The following is a 6,328-nucleotide window of genomic DNA, read 5'->3' as shown; positions in this document are numbered from 1 at the left end:
ACGACAATGTTCCAAGTGTGTATATTGGGTGTGTGTGTGTCTGTGCACCATTGTAACCAATAATATTCCATGTACAGTGAAATTCAGACAGTCTGCCTTTGAAATAGTATTGCTTTGAACAAAATAAAAGCTGGTTTGTTACATGAAGCAAGACACGTGCCATCGTGTGCTGTTTATTGTTTTTTGAAATAGCCCCTCAAGGGTGTGGTCTTTCCATAGGGTCTAAATTAATTAATTAATCTCTAAATGAACGCTGAGTTAATGAATAATAATGGACCTACAACCAAATAGGTATACAAGTTGATGATAATGAGCCTTAGGCTAGTGTTATTATGATTGGCTTGTATTTTGCTGTAGTTAGCGTAATTATTTAGAATTGAATCAGGGTTCCGACGAGTCATGGAATTGCTGTAATATCTTGGCATTTTTAGATGTGCATTTCAGACTGGTTAAGTCATGCGATTTAATAGAATAATTTCAGAAAATTTGGGAATTATAGGTCTACATACGGATCCCTGTTTGGAAATTAAATGAGCCTATCTTGTATTTTCGGTCGTTTTTTCACATGGCATTGTCCAGTGTGCTTTTGGTCTTTGTCTTGAAAATTCTTATCTGTAGTTCGCAAGTCAATAACTTTTTTATGTATGAATGGGAAACCTGTTAAATATGGGTCGCTGAAGACCACCAATCCATTTATTTAATACAACAAATCGAGATCAAATTTAGATGAGACCGCATTCGTTCATCTGCAGAAGGGAATTCTGATCGAAAACCACCTCTATTTTGACAACACAGACGCATTACGCTTTCATTGGACAGCTAAATGGTTGTGGCGCGCAAAAGTCAGATCAGAACAGGCTGGCTCAGGCAAGGGGTCTTTGCTTCAAGTTCTAATCAAAACAGTAGGATAATGATTATAGTCAATAACTTACGTTGGCAAGTTAAGTATGTAACAAGACACGTGATGTAAATTATATTCACCTAATTACATTGTAGGCCTACATGGGGGGAAACGGTGGCAAAGCTCTCGGGCAAAGCGCATGACTACATTTTAATTATGTGTATAGGATTTACATGAGGGGAAAAGCTCAGGTCTCGCTCAGAGAAAAGGAAAATATATTTGCATAGGCTACAATACCAATACAATTGGTATCAACTGTGTGAGGTGTGCTATAGTTCGACACGTGTCAAATCATTGGTGGACAGCGCTCTGCTGCTGCGGAAATGGTTCGAGACCCTTTAAGATTGGCAGTAGTCCACTTGAGTAAAGAATATGGCTTTATCTGCCTGACCGTGATAAGCCTATGTTTTTAGAGGTTTCTCTCTGATTTAGGGAATTGTATGTATTTACTGCTCGCCAAATTAGCCGTTTCTCTTGATTAATGGCCTATAGGACTTGGTATCATAATTTACAATTGACTAAACACTTAACTATCGTTATCTTATCTATTATTTTGTTAATATTAAAGTCTTGAAATTGAAACTCATTGACGAAGACCCATAGAACCATAGAAATAGATCTGATCAGATCAGAGCAAATGGCCCACATTGCAGTAACATTGTTGCATCCTGCCTAGAACACCGATTATTACTGAGCTTCATTGGAACAACTTGAATCAATTATGTCCTTGCAATTTCAACATCATTGGAACGTTTGAGCCTGTGATCTTCACCATTGGCACGGGTAAGAGTGAAAGTGAGCATGATTGTTATGTTAGTTGCTTCTCCCATTTCTCCGGAGGAGTTTTACAAATGTGTTGTGGATTCCACCGTTATGATTACAAACATCAAATCATGTAAAGTAGGCTACATAACAATAACTTGATTGGAAGGCCAGTTCACAATCCCCCGGTACTGGGATACCCAGGTTTGAGATCCGCAAGTGGAGTTGCACTATTGGTGTTCGCTAAAATCGCTACCTGTGTGGCAGCGAGGATTTAGTCTATTAGGGGCCATTTGAGAGGTGTGTTCACGTGAGCGACTTGCTATAGTGAAGTGTGGGGACAAACTCTCCAGACATCATAGAACACCCCAACATGTTTTTGATGGTGCATTTTTGTGTGATATAGCGTCGTGTTTCCTAGCAAAGAGTGGTGCGGTTTCTAATTAACTGTAAGTAAGGTAACTGCTTCGCCCTACAGTTAGCCAACGTGCTTACAATTAGTCAGCAACCCGTTTCTACACTATTTTAATAGCTACCGCCACTGCTCCAATTGTGGGTAGCAGGTATGCCTATGGGCTGAGAGATCCACAAGGATTGTTGCACTATTGCTATTTGCTAAAATCGCTACACTGGTGGCAGTGGTGGGATGGTCTCTTCGGGGCCATTGGAGTGGTGTGCCCACGTAGGGGAAACCTGTTTCAATCCCTCCAGCGAAAGGGTTAACTGTCATTGTCGCAGTGGTTTGCAGGACTGCCTACAATAATGGGATATGTAGGCAGTCCCTACCAAAAGATCTGCAAGAGGAGTTGCACTGTCACTGTTTGCTAGAATCGCTACGGCAGCAGAGGTGGAACATTACCTTGGGGACCATCAAATCAAATGTATTTCTAAAGCCGTTCTTACATCAGCTGATATCTCAAAGTGCTGTACAGAAACCCATCCTAAAACCCCAAACAGCAAGCAATGCAGGTGTAGAAGCACGGTGGCTAGGAAAAACTCCATAGAAAGGCCAAAACCTAGGAAGAAACCTAGAGAGGAACCAGGCTATGTGGGGTGGCCAGTCCTCTTCTGGCTGTGCCGGGTGGAGATTATAACAGAACATGGCCAAGATGTTCAAATGTTCATAAATTACCAGCATGGTCAAATAATAATAATCACAGGCAGAACAGTTGAAACTGGAGCAGCAGCACGGCCAGGTGGACTGGGGACAGCAAGGAGTCATCATGTCAGGTAGTCCTGAGGCATGGTCCTAGGGCTCAGGTCCTCCAAGAGAGAGAAAGTCAGGCTGGGCATACAATAGTTATAATAGTAATGCAACATTTTATCGTACAAATATTTATTCAACTTGATCAAATAGAGAACAAATGTTGTCTGAATGAAAAGATGGGGTTGGATAAAAAATAAAACCACATTGCCTCCATGGAACGACTATAGTTTATTCACCAAGTTCTGCCTGATGGACTCTGTCGCCGCCCTGTGGATGTTGACAGTTCAGCCTGAGTCAAGACAGATCCACCAGGTTAGGATTATAATGCAGCTCATACCTCTTACGTATTCCATGTGTAATAGAAGATAATATAATGTTATGACCTCTCTGCCCTATGCAAGTCCCAGGGTCAGCTGGCCTGGCTGTCCGTACCTGGTAAGGGCCCCTTGCAGGGTTACACAGCCCCCTCACTGCCTCATGAGCATTGTGGAGCTACTGGAAGATCTCAGACTGGGATCTTCACTATTGCCAGCGAGGAGAGTGACCATGATTTTGATGTTGTTGCCTCTACCATGTTTTTATTTGTAAAAAATGATTTAACTAGGCAGGTCAGTTAAGAACAACTTCTTATTTACAATGACAGCCTAGGAACATTGGGTTAACTGCCTTGTTCAGGCACAGAACAACAGATTATTACCTTGTCAGCTCGGGGATTTGATCTAGCAACCTTGCAGTTACTGGCCCGACACTCTAGCCACTAGGCTACCTGCCTGAAGGACTTTTACAGATCTGTTGTGGATTCCACCAAGAGCCCAGATGAGACCCATGACATCATGAGAGTATTACAATAAACTGGTTGAAAAGAGGAATGCATTGAACATAGATATTGGTGAAAGGGACCGCAACATGTAAGTAGAACCATTTTAATTTTTCTCAAAAAACAAATCAAAACAACAATTTATAATCAAAGTGTTCATTGGTACCAAACTCGGGTATGTGAGGCGCTTACATACACAAATCATGTGTGATAAAGTAGGCTACAAAACAGGACATAAACAAATCATAATAATTGAAAACAATTTCAACTCTATTGTAACTTGGGCCAGGATTCAAACAGTGGTGCATTGTCGAACAAGAACACTGCACTTGACTTCTAAAGGTAATGTATGCTTGAACCGAAGTGTGATGAAACGCCTTGGGCCCTATTAAATCAGATACGGTATAAGTAAGTATCTCTTGATTCTGTAGCGTGAGGCAGCTTGATGTACAAGTATACCCCCTGGATAGGACACTAGATTATCGCTGGGCCTTACCAACAAACCATCTCCTTAATGCTGAGAGCCAAGCAGAAAGGCATCGGGTACCATTTTTAGAGTTTTTGGTATGACTCAAACCGGGTATCAAACCTCCAACCTTCCAATCTCAGGGCAGACACTAACCACAAGGCCACTGAGTTGGTTAAAATAAGTATATCATAGAATCTAAAATAATGTAAACCTAAACATATTTAACACTGTTTTATTCACCAAAAATAATCAAAATGCTCATTCATGCAGTGTATAAAAGAATGTCAGACAAACCCAGAAACCAGCGTTGATTGAATAGGCCCCACTTTAATGCTAGTAGCCATCGCAGATACATAATACACTCTGTTGACTCGTTTTGCCCACTAGAGGGCACATTGAAACCCCAAATACTGTATTTCCTGAAATGGAAAACAGCAATGAGAGATGTTGAGCTAGAGAGATTATGGGGGATATTGGATGACATACTGTACATGTCCTCTGGCGGCATTGTGTAACCCTGTAAACACATGTCTTCTTTCACTGCTTATCCTAATTTATTATAAACCAGCGAGGGGCTGGATGTAAGCAAACTCCTCCACTCTTATAAACTCACTCTGACGTATGACCCTACGCACACGTATGCATACACAAATGCCGAACATCCACACACATGCACACGCTCATACACACATCAGATTAAAGTCTAAGAGCGTGAGGGTTTTAATAGAGGCATGGCGATCATTCCAGGGGACTGGGATTTAAAGGAAATGAGAGGGTGTTGCTTTGACATGATAATATGCATACTGTTACAGGTTCGTCTTGTTTCAATAAATGTATTGATGACGATTGAATGGCAATAGATCCATAGTGTACAGTATCATATGCTAAGGCACCCCCTCCCCTGTAAATTCACCATTCAGAAGGCGATGACAACCGTAAGAACACTGGTTTCATAGAAAGGCTGCGTGTCTTTTAGTCAAGCAAAACTCGTCAGCGGTTGCGGTTTGACGTGGGCGCGCAGGGATGAAAGAGTTTAGTTTCTGCTGCAGCATTCGCGCTAAAATATAACGCGTTGCGGCACTGCTTCACATAGAGAGAGTGCAAGAGAGTGGAGAGGTAATGCGTCTCACACATTTTGAGGTTTTACAGTACTTTTCACTATACAATAACCAAGTATTTATATGTAACTATCATTGGACTTGTGGTTAGTTACCGCCCAGGAAGATTGGGGGTTTGATCCCTGGTCGAGTCATACCAGACTCTAAAAATGGGACCTGCTTGGCAATCAGCATTAAATAGATGGATTGGGGGTAAGGCCCTGCGACATGGGGTTGTACATTAAAACTGCCTCGTGATGCAAACGGTAGGCTACTGCCATATGGGCCATTCTGTCTATATGCGCCATTCTGGCATTCTGACTTTGGCAGAGGGCTAGGGTCAGTCTGTCCTATCTGGTGTAATTCTCCTGTCTTATCTGGTGTCCTATGTGAACTTACATGCTTCCTCTAATTCTCCCATCTGTCTCGAACATCTTGAAGAACTATCTGGCCTTAATGGCCATGCAATCTTAGAATTTCTACCCGGCACAGCCAGAAGAGGACTGGCCACCCCTCGGAGCCTGGTTCCTCTCTAGGTTTCTTCCTTGGGAGTTTTTTCCTAGCCACCGTTCTTCTACACCTGCACTGCTTGCTCTTTGGGGGCTCGGCTTTGTTTCTGTATAAGCACCTTGTGACAACTGCTGATGTAAAAAGAGCGTTTATAAATAAATACATTTGAAAATTTAAATTTGTCCGAAGCTTACTTACATACCTGAAGGCCTTTGTGTTTTACTAAGTCTGGTTACTGAGACTGGTGATCTTTCTGGAAATATTCCACTTGATTGATTTCCAGATTCCAGACACAATGCGTGCCTGACAACTTCCAGAAGTGGTCAGGAAGATCCGATCACAATCAGATCACAAGGTATCGTTTAATCTTCTACACCTCTCCAAAAATGTGTGCACATTCAGAATGTAGACAAGATAAGAACAAAGGGTGCATGTTAGCACCAGTTTTAAAAGGGGCTTGTGATACCTTGGTGAGATGGGAGGAGACACAGTGGGACAGAAGTGACAACAACTGACTTAATGTAGGAAACAACGGTTGACATTGGGTGTGAGGCAAAGTGAGTTT

Source organism: Oncorhynchus clarkii, chromosome 27 (genome assembly GCF_045791955.1).
Source record: "Oncorhynchus clarkii lewisi isolate Uvic-CL-2024 chromosome 27, UVic_Ocla_1.0, whole genome shotgun sequence".
NCBI classification, from domain to species: domain Eukaryota; kingdom Metazoa; phylum Chordata; class Actinopteri; order Salmoniformes; family Salmonidae; genus Oncorhynchus; species Oncorhynchus clarkii.
This window is presented reverse-complemented; position numbering follows the sequence as displayed.